Source organism: Lontra canadensis, unplaced genomic scaffold (genome assembly GCF_010015895.1).
Source record: "Lontra canadensis isolate GAN:19392208 unplaced genomic scaffold, GSC_riverotter_1.0 scaffold74, whole genome shotgun sequence".
Classification (NCBI taxonomy): domain Eukaryota; kingdom Metazoa; phylum Chordata; class Mammalia; order Carnivora; family Mustelidae; genus Lontra; species Lontra canadensis.
Genome location: NW_022631068.1, coordinates 5,220,371 through 5,235,983, shown reverse-complemented (window position 1 = coordinate 5,235,983; position 15,613 = coordinate 5,220,371). Strand labels below are relative to the sequence as shown.

The 15,613-nt window shown below is 42.3% G+C and overlaps 1 protein-coding gene across 2 annotated transcripts in view; it reads right to left on the bottom strand.

Annotated features, from left to right (window-relative positions):
• NELL1 (neural EGFL like 1) overlaps positions 1–15,613 on the bottom strand; it is an 822,741-nt gene that overhangs the window by 308,552 nt on the left and 498,576 nt on the right. The window lies entirely within an intron of this gene.

Here is a 15,613-nt window from a genome sequence, read left to right as displayed (position 1 = left end):
CTGGATCACGACCTGAGCCGAAGGCAGAGGCTTTAACCCACTAAGCCACCCAGCCACCCTAATGTACAAGCTCTTTAACCCTCAAGTCAGAGAAGTCTGAGCAACTTTCATGCTCGTGAGAATTGCAAAGTGCTGGAGACCAGTTCTAAATATAGCAGATTGAATCCAAAAATCCATACACTTGACCATTAAGCTAACTCCACAGCAAGACAACTATAAGTAGTTTGATGCAAGTATGTATTTTATCACAGTGGACGTGGCAGGAAATAAGGCTAGAGGTAGGTGGGAACTAGATCCAGAAAGGCCAGCCTACCATTCTAAGAAGTTCAAGTCCCACCTTGAAGGTCAAGTAGATATGCAAAAAGTCTTCAGCACAGACTCACAGGATAGACAGATACTAGTAGTACTCACTGCATGCCAGGCACTGCTCTAAGCACTTACACCTCATCTAACCATACAAACAGCCCCTGGAAGTAGATACAATTATTATCTCTAATTGTAAAAGTGAGGCACAGATTGGTTAGGTGACTACCTCAGGATGGCACAGCCAGCTAAGTAGTAGAGCTGGGCTTCCAACCAAGCAGTCCAGCTACAGAAGCTATGCTCTTTACCACTCTGCCATCCTGCCCGCAGGTCAACCATGTAAAATCGCTCAGCTTCTGACTATGTGCTGGATGGACTGGAGAGCAGCCAGAATGGAAAAGACAGGGATGGTAATACCTACTGTGAAGTTAGTGTCACACCCTCCATATTCCTTAGGCAAGGAATCAAAGTCGGAGAAATTAAGAGATGTTGCCCTAGATGACACAGTATGTGTCAGAATTTCATTCCGAGTGTCGGATTCTGAAGTCCCTTACAAAGTTTGGAACTTCCTCTTGCTAATATCAGTAATACTATTCCCAATCAGTTGGGTCTAAAATAATGAGGCTATATTCTCTGTAAATTTGGCATTCAAGTGTGATCCCACTAAGTGACATGTTTAAGCATATCAGAAAATCATCTGCAAATTGTCACGCTTCCCTTGTGACTTGCATAGCTTTTCTCTGGCTAATGGTTTTAAGAAGAGGCTGCAGAGCATGTCACTATTTAAAGCTGGTAAGTATCATCATCACAGTGAGCAGGTCGTTAGGAAAAGCATTATGTCTGCTCTTTTATGAACTGTTTTTAATATAAAATTGATCTTGAGGTGCAACAAAGGTAAATGCTATAGACTTGTTTTCTTTTTCCTTCTACTCTCTTATTTTAGTATCATTTGAGCTTTGATGAATGTTAACCATTTCTATTTAATACCTGACTTTATGGTGAAATTCCATCTTGAGACAGGAAATGACATACTGTAGAAGGAATTAGATATTTGCAACCCCTGGTATATGGATTCCAGCCATCTGTCTGCTTAATAAACACTGTAGTTTTACAATCAACTGAAAGTAAGAACCGGCTTTCAGTAAAACAAAATCATGGAAAATGCCATTTCCTGCTTTAAGGGTGCCATGTTGCCTCCCCAGAGATTTCCCCTGTGTGCTTAAGGGTGCAGATTAAGGAGTGTGCCAATGTAATTTCTTATTAATTGTAACCTACCCTGAAGGTTTTATAGCTGCTGACGTAGCCACTAGCCACAGGTGATTGTTGAGCACTTGAAATCTCTGATCTGAGGGGTGTCAAACCTATTTTTACTTTCCTTCGTTAAGGCAACTTTTAGAAATTTAAAGTAATGTGTGTGTTTTACGTCACATTTCAACTGGACAATGCTATTCTAGAGCCAAAACATCTACTGATTTTAGAACACACATCTGTGAATATGCATGTTTTGCGCTTTGTTTTGTTAAACATAAAGCAAATCCTCTCCGAAGATATTTATTACACTTTGGTTTTCTTCTCCTTAATATAGTCTTCAAAGAGAAACTGGAAGTGAATATACCAAAATTCAATATCCTTATTTATGTAAAACTCCACAAATCAGCTTTCAATAGTCTAGGAGACTGAAAGCAAACTATTTCCCAATCTTGTCTAGGCACAGCTCGAAAAATAGGCTACGTTTTAGAGGGCTATCTAGAATTCCTTTGTCATCTATGTGGGTACTTATACAAGCTAAATAACCATTTTATGCAATTTTAGTATTCAACCTATAAGAAAAGACCTTACTCCTACCACAAACCTAAAAGCATAAGCTAGATTTGAATAAATAATTGGAATAAATTTGAATTTTTGCCTTATTCCTGCCCAGTGTCTTTCAGGATATGCCACACTGAAAAAAATGGTATTTCCCACAAAGAAGTACAAGAACACAGTGCAAGAGAACAGACACGTGATTTCTGTCTTACGATTAAAAGTGGAAAACTTACCAATTTTGGAAGAAATGATCAGTGACAAGATAAAGAGAATTGTCACAATAACATGAAGGAATCAGTTATTTAAGTCATAGAATTATGAGAGGTCCAGGGCTCAGGTGGAGAGTTACTTTACTGTGTCACTGGCAGTTCGACTCGAGAGACACTTAATGATTCTGAGTTCTTTGCACTGCTTTCAAGTGACCCATAAAGCAGTTTCTCAATTTTTCTTAAAACTGGCAAGATCAGAAAGCTTGGACAAAAAGTGAACTAATTTGATTGAAGCCAGATAGAAGTGGTGATGACACAGTTGGAAAGAATGCATTCACTCAGCTGGAGAAAGTTTTAAACCCTGGGTACTCCCAGCCTTTCTTACCTGAAGGCCTACAAGTGATCTTCCCAGTGCATCAGCCAGATTCCATTTCGTAACTGCCCCAAGGTTCATTTTCCACAAATAATAATGCAGCCGCTTCTATTCACTTAGAATTTTATTTGCAACAATACAGCAGAGACTGCTGGTGCTCACTGACAGCTGTGTCGTCCCCCTTCCCAGGCACACAGAGGTTCTGCTCGATTGGTATGGCCATGGATGGAGTTCTGCCCAATGCCTTGTAAGCCAAAGTGATACGTGGCACTTTCAGGTCTGGTCCATGAATACCTCCCCTGCATGACCTCTTTTTTCCCCATCGGCTGATGAAAGGATGAGGACTCTGAAAACCAGGAAGAGGCTGCAACCACAAGATGGAAGGTGAGTGGGTTCCTGACCTACCTGTGGAAAACAGCTCCACTTGCCACCCACTCTGTGAGCAACGATGGGAAAAATAAGAATTTGTTTTGGATCTACTGAAATTTTGGACCTTTTCTATCATAGCAGGTACCACTGCTTCCTTGCCTTACATTAAGTAATCTCGTGTATGTTAGCTATTCTTCTGCACTACAGTTTCCCCATTTCGGAGCAAAGAAGTGAGAAGACATTTGAAAGGCTAATTCATTATGTCTAATAACAAATGGGCAAGGGGTAGCAAGAGATCACGTGACTGGTTCAGTTAATGCAGGACACTATGTAAACCAGATTCCCTGGCAAATACACATCTAGGTATAAATGAAAAGATGAACGAAATGCGATAAAAACAGACAGTGAATTCAGTGTGGACAAGCTGGAGGAGAATGTATGTTAAGGAGTAAGCCGTGAGCAATTACCAACAGAGCTGAGGCACTCGGCCATGAGCATACTAGCTTTATTCTAGCATGCATGAGGCCGAGATGAAGAAACACATCACTGTGTTGGGATGGAATGAGGCAGAAATACAAAACATAGAATGAACCACCACATTCTACTGGCCAGTAGTAGTTAAAGGATTCTGCCAATATCCCATTGCGGGAGGACTGACATTAGCGATACCCCCAAAGTCTGCTGACATTTGCACATTGTATGTGTTTTTCCATTTGTCCTTTGTGTCTTTAGTAAAAATCTGAGTCAAGAGCAATCTCTAAGGTAATAGAAAGAAGCATCTGGGCCAGGCAGACCCAGCGGCAGTACCCGGCCTGGGCTCCTGACGACACAGCACAATCCTCATCGAGAGAGACCAATTCCATTTAGGTTAACCTTGCCTTAAAATATGGCACCTGACTGGGTACTATGGTTTTCTGGATCTACGTATAATAAATACTCTGCACGTATTCTGAGTTGATCTGGGCATGTCAAGTACAGCTGGCATCATTCTATAATAGTACCAGTTGTTAAATACTTTGAATATTTTACAAGTAACTGCTTTCCCAAACAGATCATAACCCAGAAGATGACTTAGAGATTGACTATGTTATCTTCAATAATGTTGCCTAAAGGAACATTAGGGAACATCTCTTGGTCCATTGAGAATTCTTATTTACGAAAGAAAGATCATGTTATCTTGACTTCTGAACAGAAAGTCAATGTTTAGTAGACTGTTTTAAAATAAAATTGACTGCTATATATTTATATGGCTCTGCTAATCTCATGAGTCATTTCAGATGTGACAATTATGGATAACAAACACCTATGTAACTCACCAAAGTACAACCTCAAAATGCACTCCAAAGAATCAGCACTTGCCTAAGTGTCAGATTTCCACTCCCTGTGTGATGCAAGCTGGTTTAACATGTTTCTCTATAGAGGAAGGCAGTACTGTCTGCAAACTTTAAAAGGTAAGCATGGACTTGGTAAGTGATGGAAAGTGCTTCGAGTGCATTCAAGAGACTCTTTTTGCCCAGTAGAAATGTACTTGAAGGAAAAGGATAATAAAGGCTAGGACAAGGTGATATCAAGTCCGCCTGGTAAAGCCAATCTACGCAACCAATATATTGTATCTTATGCCATGCAAGTCCCCTCCTTGCCCCAGTGTTGCTAACATACTGTATTGGTTTCAAGACGGAAATAACAGCTTCTTTGCTCACTTGCAGTTCTTTATCAAGCTGATAAACAGAACACCTCTTGATAACTTATGATACAATAAGTTTCATTTTCTAGTTTCAGTCACATTTCTCAAAAGAAACATTATTGAAACTTTAAGCATAATGATCTCCTCTAAGCACAGACACACTTTTTTCTCTTAGAATTAAATCAGTGTTAAAAAGTGCCCTCCCCTGCTTTAGGACCATAACAAACACATCCACTTCTAAATTTAGCACCAGTGCTGGTTGGTAAGCATTTGTAGAAGAGAGAGTTTGCCAGAAAGGTTTGAAGTTATTTTAATGCTGCTTAATACTGCTGTTGATATTCAAATACTCATGTTAACATGACTACCAATCTACTTTTACTACCAGTAATAGCACATTTAAAATAGGTGAGCATTTCTGGGGGTTGAGTAGTGAGGCTGGAGAGTCACTATTTAGCATGCTATCTTCTTTAGTCCTCAGAAGGGAATGACAGTAGAATGATTGTTTTAAGTTTCTTTGTGTCTCCTGTCAAACAGAAAATAGCTATGTCCCTTAGAAGGAGAAGTGTCTCCTTGCCAAGTGACAAACTGATTCACATATGCCACAGAGACCATGGCTCCAACATGATACAACCCATCTCTTCTCTCAGACCTTCTGGATCAGGCATAAAGAGGACTTCTACAACTCTCCATCTGTATGCAATCAGGAAAGCAAAGATCTGAGCAAGCATTGTCTCTTCAGCTTCTGCCTTTTCAATTAAGACAGAATGAGAGGCGAGCCCTGGAAGAGGGCCTGATTGTCCCAGGGAGCCCAAGATAAAGCCAACACTATGATTCCCACATTGTCTCATGTCCATTTTGAACCTGCAGGAATGGAGACAAAAATGGTGATACTCCAAATCTCCACCAGGCAGTGGGAGAGAAATACTCCGCTTTTATGAAACAATGTGATCCTAAATTTATCAATGGTTCAAAGTTATATGACCATCAGAATAATTGATTCCATGCTGTTTGGAGCCACACAGTGGAACACAGATCTGAGACTCATCAATGTTTCCCATTGGTCAACCAGGGAGCCAAGACACCGTATGAAAAGACAATGTCCTACTCGACAGCACATGCTGAGAAACTATGGAAGTCTCTTGGAACATGAGAGGCAGAGTTCTGTGTTTAGTAACTTGTCATGTTCCCCATGTTCTCCTGACTTCCCATCACAAGTGCTTCTCCGCTCTACACCTAGTCCTAGGTAGGACTACTGAGTGAATAGTGAATGAGTTTAAACAGAAGCCATTTGAAGAAGATTCTGAAATAGACACACACACACACAAAAAAAGTAAACACGCAAAAAATACATCACACTTGGCCTACCCTATTGCCTCTTACATTGGGGTAAAGGATTTGACCCTTTCTGGTATGATCATGTTCAGTATCCACAAGACACTTGGTATCAATGGGGTATTTAGGATCAATAGGAATGAAACATAAAATAGAATAAATGAATTTTGTACATACAACAGTCTTTGAACTTAAATAATAAGCCCATTGACGATTTTCTAAAATATTAAAATAGATATTTCTCAAGCATTTACAACTTTAATTCTTCTTTGATTGTCTGACGATGGTACAGATTCAGGGTAATTAATACACGAGGCTACAAGAGCAGAATGGCTTTGTGCCAGATGAACTAGCCAATCCCATTTCATATCAATATTTATTTACTGAGCACCCAGAAAACACAAGGTCTTCTATCAGGGAGTAAGGCTGATACATAAACAGCTAAATTTAATAAGGCATAATGCATTAAATACAAGCAGAAATGATAGGAGAAATGATTTATTCTGACTGAAAAGATCAAGGAAAAATGGGATTTGAGTGGGACTAGGAAGGGTAAACAGGGGATGCCTGGGTGGCTCAGTGGGTTAAGCGTCTACCTTCAGCTTGGGTCATGATCTCAGCGTCCTGGAATCGAGTCTGTGTCAGGCTTCCTGCTTGGGAGGGAGTCTGCCTCTCCTTTTCCCTCTGCCCTTCCCCCTTGTTCATACTCTCTCTCTCAAATAAATAAATAAAATCTTTAAGGAAAAAAAAAAGAAGAAGAAGGGTAACAGGATTTCAACTGGAAGAAAAAGAGGATGGAAAAGTCTCTCCAGTATAATAAATGATCCCAAAGAGAGGGAAGGGAGCCTGAGTTACCTGGCCGGGCCTGGCCAGAGAATACTTAGTTAAGTGTCAGTGTGAGTGGTAAGGGAATGGGCAAAGCTCTTGTAAAAGATGAGGCTAGAAATATCTAGATGGGGCCAAGCTATCACTGGGTCTTGAGTGCCCTGCTGAAAAGTGTAGACTTTGTTCAATACAAGTCAGCTTCTTCAGTAGAAAATGATGTCACTCTATAGCCCACTCCTGAGGTTTATGACTGTTTAAGCATGACATTATGATTCGGCATGTTCCTGATAAACTCTTTCTTACCACTGTATATTCAAGTTTGTACCCCTGTGTCAACAACACCTTCTATAACTGGCTGAACTCAACTGAAAGGGATTTTGTCATCCACGCCCACCATCAGTCCTTTCTTTACATTTATGATCCAGGGTCAAATCATCAAATAGTCCTAAAAAAATCTGAAAGTCACATTTCTTACAGTAATCTGACCTGGTCCAATTATTTCAATATGATCCGGGGGTAGGGGATGGGGACAAACTAAAACTTTAACCACTAGCAAAAGGGACAGACTCCCATACCATCATCTTTAGGTGGAAAATTGTCAGTAGCCCTCACTGCTCCAAATGCAGTCCACACTTGTTGAAAGTTGACCTGAGCTTCCTCTAACCCACCTGCTTCCTGATTTTATAAATGAATCACGTGTACGGTAGAGTTTCAAATCCCTCCTGAAATATGACGACATTGCTCTGTAATCAGACGCGCACTCCTAAAAAATTCCACCACCTTTAACTATTTATCACTCTGATTGAGTTCTTACAAATGGACCTGGCTCTAAATGTGTCAAACCTGGCCCGAATGTCAATCTCGCCTCTCGTCATTCTCTCCAACGTTCTGTCCGTATATCTAAAGACAGAATTTTAGATTGAGACCTTTCTGGATTCTTCCTCATTACATTAGACGCTTCCAAAACGACATCTGGAGTGCCGTGAGCACTCTTGCCAAAGGTTTCCTATTCCCCTTGCATTCACTTCAAAATCCCTAAACATCATCTTCTCTGAGTCACAACCCAGCAGTTTACCAACTTTATTATCTTCAGCAGTATCGTATTAAAACAACGGATTTTTCTCTCCTGCCTCTCCCTATCCTGCGCTCCATTCGTACCCCTGATTCTCTGAAAGCAACCCTGCACAGGTAAGGTCCCTAGATTACTTACGTAACTCAGAATTTCATTTACATCTTAAGCATGCGCTGTCACATTAATCTTTCTGTCTACACCAAGCCTTCTCTGGCCTTCTGTTAACTGACTTTCTGGGTTTTTCTCGTAAGGTTTATCTGCCTCCCATCAAGCAGAATTTCTGGGAAGCAGCACTTCCCCAAATACACCTCCCTGCAAACACACTCATAATAAGTGACTTCAGAGAGCTACAAGGATTCTGAAGTGCCTTGGAATAAACACAGCTACGTTCCAGGAACTTCTACAGCGAAGTGAATTCCATTGGCGTGATTTTCTCTGAAGGTCTGTCATTCCATTAGCAAAGCAGACTCCACACTAAGGGCCATGTGCAGATCTACCTTTGGGAGCAGAGATATCCTTGGCTGGGGGCAAGGCTTGAGTGGCTTAAGTGCCTCTGTGTCCCACGCAGATTTTGCTTTGTTACAGAATCTACTTTTTATTTTTATAAGATTTTATTTATTTAGTTGACAGAGAGATCACAAGTAGGCAGAGAGGCAGGCAGAGAGAAGGGGGGGAAGCAGGCTCTCCACTAAGCAGGGAGCCCGATGCGGGGCTCGATCCCAGGACCCCGGGATCATGATCTAAGCCGAAGGCAGAGGCTTTAACCCACTGAGCCACCCAGGCACGTGTTACAGAATCTTCTAAGAATCTTCTTGATACACAAGTGTATGCTGTATCAGAAAGGCATCTTGATGTGTTCATTCATCAGGAAACTTCTGAGCACTATACCACACTTAGCTCTGTGCTAAATGTTGGTTGAACCTAGATCTGCAGTCATGGCCTGCAGAAAGCAGGCAAGTGAATGGTCAGCTGCAGCATGGGGCTAGAGCAGTGTTTGGAGAGTGTCTTGGAGCACAGAGGAGGAGTGCTCGCCCAGACTGAGATCAGAGAGGGCTTCATGGAATTCAAAGGTAGGAAAGAAAACGAAGGTACATTGCCATAACCTGCCAAGTCATGAAAGAGCCTCTTCCCGTGGTTAGAAAATAACTGTCCTTTCCTTCTCCAGTGTTTAACATATTTCTCTGAGCATCAAAAAAGCACGGAGGGAACACTATGAGTGTGATATTACCATCTCCTGAAACGCTGGAGGGTTTTGAGCAAGAGCATCACACTAGGTTTAGGACAGACCCTAGATCAGAAGACCCACACTGGAGAGAGCTGCAGCCAGAGAATGGACAGTGAGATGGGGAGCCAATAAAAGCCCCAGGGGCTAACTCCTTAGCTCTGATTTTTTGCTTAAAGAATTCAAATTTCAAAAAAAAAACAAAACAGCTCCTTGCACATCTTTCATCTAAGAAGGTGAAACTACACACAAACATTTTGCCGCCTTTTTTTTTTTTTTTAACATTTTGCCACTGCTTAATAGAAGTTGTTGGTGGATTTGGGGGGTAGGGAACTTCTTTTCTAGCTATCTGATTTCCCTAAGAAAGGTTTCCCCTTGAACCACCTTCTGGTTCTTCCCTGAATGCTGGTGTGTGAGAGAGAGAGGACCTGGACATGCAGAGCCCAGCTCTTTCCTCACTTACGCACTAGGGATCAGGAGGTACGCAGGAAACACCCACTCTGGGCTGGTTCTAGTGCCCTCCTGTATGCAGAGGAGGCCCTATGGGGAGACGCTCCAGGGGCTGCCTTGGTCCACGGTAAACAGGTGTGGTGGTCTAATTTGGCGGTTCAGTATCATGAATACTATTGTCAAATACATAAGCCATGTTCTCTGGTGTAATTCTTACCAGTATTCATATTGACATTAGGGTTTCCACTGCTTGATTTATTTGTCTCTCAACCGGTTCTGAATGCAGGTGGAGGGAGAAAAAAGACTTCATTTTTAGGCTCTTCTCAAACCATAACAATTATCATAAATAGTTAATATGCTGGTCCCCGAGAGATCATCTCAGGTAGCCCGATAAGGCCAAGTGTCTGAAGTTATAACAGAGGATCTGATCCTCAACCACAAAGACAAAACACAAAGCCAGTCTAGAAGGAGACAGAAGTAGGGAGCCAATTCACAGTGCAGCCGCAAGGAGACAGGAGCGAGTACTAGCAGCACTGGAGCTCCGGGAGAAAGGTGTTCCTAAACCCCAACCACATTTTTGCCCTTAGGTTGTAGGACACACCCGGAAAGCAAAGGCCAGCAGACATGTCCACCTTCTCCAGCATACAACCAGCTCAGAAGAACCCTTCATCTGGGAATTAAAGCTCCATGCCCCCATCTTAACATCTTAATAACTGCATCTTTGAATAAGTTTTGAAAATGCAATCTAATGGGATAACACAGCATGCCCTGGGGCTTTGCAGCCCTAGCTCATGTGTGGTTCCACCACCATTGGCCTCTCCCCTACCCCCCACCCACCCCAGGATGAGTTCTCAGCTCTCCCTTCTTCAGACCCCTGAGCCCTGTTCCCTCACAGCCTCTGTCTTTGCCACTCAGCAGCAACTGCCATCTGCGCCCCCCGCAGGGTCCTGTGCAGACACAGGAAGGCTCGGGGGTGTGGGGGGATGCATGTGCTGGGTTTTCCAGGTAAAGTATGCCTGCGTCAGCCTCACCCTGAGCGAGCAGCACGCAGGTGCATTCCACGGTGACGCAGGGAATTGGTGGGGAGACTGTGGTCTCTTGGGTTTCTCATCTGTTGGGGACTGGGGTGCAGGGCTCAAGGGAAGGGGAGCTACCGGGCTCAACCTCCCTGCCCACACCAGGTCACACTGCACTGGTCTGGGCAGAGAGGAGCCCTGTGGTCAGTGGGCTGAGTGTGTGTGGGGGTCAAGGTAGGGGATGGGCCTGAGGCTCCCCCGAGCATTTGCACTCACCTCAAGAGCATCCCCCATGGCCAACAGAATAACTTTATTTTTTAACTGATTTTGGGGGGGAGGGGTTGGGGGAGAGACAGAGATAGAAGGAGTGAGAGAAACAGTCAGGTACTTGACCAACTGAGCTACTCAGGCACCCTGGAGAGTGACTTTAAATAGCAAATAAAAAACACCTCAATAAGGTGTGAAAGACACTACAAAAGAAAGGCAAAAGTTTTATATTTTAGTACTTTTAAACAGAAGACTTTTCCTTTTTTCCTACTTTTTCCCCCCACTTGCACTTTACTCTGGGTTCTATGACAATTTCATAGCCAGGTTTGCCAGTAAATTTCTCTTGCTTGCAACCAAGGGAGTCCTAACCAGCACATCATAATGCCTTTCACATGGCTCGATGTTTTGAATAATTTTTTGTAAGCCTCTTTCACATGAGATAATACTATTCTGTAAATAGTTACATTGGGTAGGAAGCATCTGTTCGAATCTTTCTCCCCACACTAAATGGTGACATCTCCAGCGACCTTGTCTTACTCTTTCGGTGCCCAGAACTATGCTCCAGACATGGAATTCACATTTACTCTATGTTTGAAAAATAAATGTCAATATTATCAGTCATTAAGATAAGAATGTTCTCAGGGCGCCTGAGTGGCTCAGTCGTTAAGTGTCTGCCTTCGGCTCAGGTCATGATCCCAGAGTCCTGGGATCAAGCCCCATATCAGGCTCTCTGCTCCACGGGGGGCCTGCTTCTCCCTCTCCCATTCCCTCTGCTATGTTCCTTCTCTAGCTGTGTCTCTCTCCATCAAATAAATAAATAAAAATCTTAAAAAAAAAAAAAAAGATAATGTTCTCAAGGATCATCACATCTTATCCAGGCCTAAGGGACAGACAAGGGAGAAGGCCCTGTCTTTTACCTCCTGACAGCTGCCCAGAGCCCAATTTCAGATCCAGGTTCATGCAGCACTGGCAAAGCAGATCAACATTCCTACAGACGACACCAACCCGCAGGTCATGTTGTGCAAATCAGATCTGAAACAGTTTGCCAGTGTTTTGTCCACTTAACCCCAAACTTTTAGCAATAGCTCTTGCCTAGATTCAAAAGTAATTTATTCTGTTTATCAAAAATGGGAGCAAATTTAAAAAATTATATATTGCCATTGTACTGTCTCTTCCCTTGCTGATTTTATGGTCTCTAGTTAGAAGAAAACAAACAAACAAACAAATGAGTGTTAAATGATGAATGTCCAGAGAGGAAAGGAAGAAGGGGAAAGAGATTAAAAAAAAAAAAAAAAAACCAGGAAGGAAGGGGACTAAAGACAGTAGCACTAATCAGGTTAAATTGGATCAAGCCATGCCTTATTCAAGATTTACCTGTGAGCTGGAACAACGCTATCCACCTCCCAGGGATACGCTGGGAAGTCATGAGGTGACATATGCCAACACACTCAGCAAGCCGGCTTGCACGTATTTTGTGACTGCTGAAGCTGAACAGGTACTTACCAACCACATTGAAAAAAAAAATCCAAAATAAATAAAGAAAAAAGAAAGAACACCTTCCCTGGGCACTGGCCTCCAGGAGAGTTCATCGGAATGAATTCATACCAATTAGTATTGTTCAAGAACTTGCTGCCTCCTGTTTTGCTTGTGCATGTTGTTAATGGTGTTTATTTCTATGCAGATGCAGTCAATTCCATGAACACCACCACCTCTAGAAGAGCTTTCATACATTAAAAAAAAAAAAAAAAAAAAAAAAAAAAACACAACAGTTCAAGGGCACCGCCTTTAAGAGGCTGTCTTCCACTCAAGGTCCTGGGATCTAGTCCAGTATCAGGGAGGGGTGGAGGACCTTCCAGCTCAGCAGGGAGCCTGCTTCTCCCTGTGCCCTGTCCCCTGCTCTTGCGTGCTCTCTCTCTGACTTATAAAGGATCTTTGCAGGGCACCTGGGTGTCTCAGTCAGTTCAGTGTCTCACTCTTGACTGGGGCTCAGGCCATGATCTCAGGGTCACGGGATCAAGCACCCAGTTGGCCTCCGCACTCAACAGGGAGTCTGCCTGAGATTCTCTCTCCCTCTGCCCCCCCCCCCGCTCCCTCTCTCTCTTGCTCTTTCTCAAATAAATAAAATCCTTAAAAAAAAAATCAGTTCCAGTTGTCTAGTTATTCTTGTCTAACTCCCTCTGTAAATGTTTCAGTTGCAGTTGGAAAAGTTAACTGCACACAGCGTGCTCTGAAACTGAGACACAAATTTGGGTACTTCGGTCAGAAGGCGGAGGTTCAAGCCAACTCATCAACCACCCCCTCTCCTTCTCCTCACACACTGCACCACCGCTGATACTGTTTTTACATTTTACAGCATTTGATATTTTAAAAACACACTGATACATATACACTCTTTTAAGAATTCTTTGCAATAACATTGTTGGAAAAACACAGATGGTGATGTTAACCCACTTTACTATGTAAAAATATAGAAGTTACAACTCACCAGCAAGAAAATCTTGTCTAAGATTTCCTTGTCTTAGACCTTGTCTAAGACTCTGTAAACTCGGGGTCCAGTTCTGCAACTACACCGCACTGCCCCCGCCAGGCAACATGTATAAAACATGAGATGCTCCCTATCTTATTGACGGCCACACAAGGGACCGGGAGAACCACATTAAACAAAATTACTGTCCTTGATTCTTTACTTTCAAGACTGTGGACACCAGAAACGTTATTGGAACTTATATTTTTTTACAATCAGACTTTCAAACTCCACAAAGCGGGAGCCACTGCTCATCACAGTGGCATGCGAGGGTTTGGCAAATAGAGACTCACTGAACTAGTGTAATTAGTATTACTTTATGAGGTAACATAATTCTGAAAAAAAATGCACTGAAGTCAAATCTCTATGTGCTACTCACACTCTAGCATTAGCATGCAACTACCAGCAGCGGGCTTGATAATCCATGGAATTGTATTAATATTTATATCTTTTTGTTTCACTTGGGAAGTATCTTTAGCCTTCTTTTAAAATTCATGTAAATTCCCATTGTAAAAGATGTAAACAACATTGAATTCATTGAGGTCAATGTTCTTTGCTGCACAGACACATCCCCCTGGACGATAAAATGAACAGTTTGCATGTTTCCAGTCTCTGCACATTGACATAAAAGTATGCACATAGGTATTTGTAAATAATAAATCAGACATGTGACGATATTATAGGTATTGTCCTATAGGTCTGTTTTTCTCAAAAACATGTGTCAGAGTGTGTGTATATGCATGCACACGTGTATATACATACATCGAGTTTTAAACCTCTGTACTCTATTCCACGAAATGACTTGTGACATAAATCATTCCACTACCAACATATTTTGGTGGTTTCAGTGAATACAAACTATGCAGCAAAACATCACGGTAGTGCATATTCCTCCCCCTCATGGCATGTGCCTTTTCTAGAATATATTTCCACAGGTAAAAATCGATGGAATCGAGAGAATCCTGACATTACTCCTCAGATTACTTTACACGTTGATAGATTTTCTCAAATTGCCATTAAAAAGTTTCACCAATTTACACTGTCATGTAAACAAATAAAAAACAAATCGGTTTACCCCAACCTCATCAACGGAGCATAACATCAAATTTTAAAAGATTTATTGATGAGAGAGGGAGAGCGCACTAGCAGTGCAGAGAGGCAGAGGGAGACAGAGAATCTTCAGCAGGCTCCATGCTGAATCTGAAGCCCCGCTTGCCTCTTCATCCCAAGCCAAATCCTCAAGCCAAAACCAAGAGTCAGATGCTTAACTGACAATCACCCACTTAGCGCACCAAGAATAAAATCAATTTTTAAAAAATTCTCCCCAGTCGAGTGCACGGATATGGTCACTTGGTCACTGCACATTATTTCTCTCTCTACATCAGCATGTCATCTCCGCAGAGGAGTACTGATAATATGCTGTGTGTCCTTGGGCAAGTTACTTAACCGTTCTCACCTCTAAAATGGGGATGATAATTATAATAATACCAAACTCAAAGGATTATTTCCTGTTTTTTGTACATTTTGCCCCTTTTTCAATATAATGTTGTCACTTTCTTCTTTGGTTAATCCAGTAAGTTAACACATATTTACTGAGTGCCTACAATGTGCCAAGCTTCGTTCTAATTGCTGGGGACAGACCAGGGAGGCAAAACTAAGTTAATTGCTCTCAGAGAGCTTCCATCCCCATGGGGAGGCAGACAATACAGAAGCAAAGACATAAATGTACAATGTTCTGTCATGTCGTATTAGTGAAGGAAAAGAAAAGTAGGGCATAAGGCTAAGAAATATAGGAGCGCTATTTGAGGGTCGGCCAACCAAAATTTCTATGATAAGGGGACCCTTGTGGAGAGACCTGAAGGAAGTAAACATCCAGGCTGAGGGGACAGCAAGCACACAGCCCTGAGACAGGAATGTGGTTGGCGAGTCTGAGAAAAAGTAGGAATAACATGTTGGTTGTAGAAGGAATGAAGGGGAGAGAAAAGAGAAAGACCAGCTGAGAGGAGCCAGAGAACAGATTCTGCATGTTCTCATAAGCCATCAGGAGCAATTTTAATTTTATTCTAAAGGCAGATGGCGGCCGAGGAACTACCTCTCAATTGCTGAATCGCTCAGGATACAGAGAGAGACTTGACGCCTCCAACCAAGCACACACCTCGAG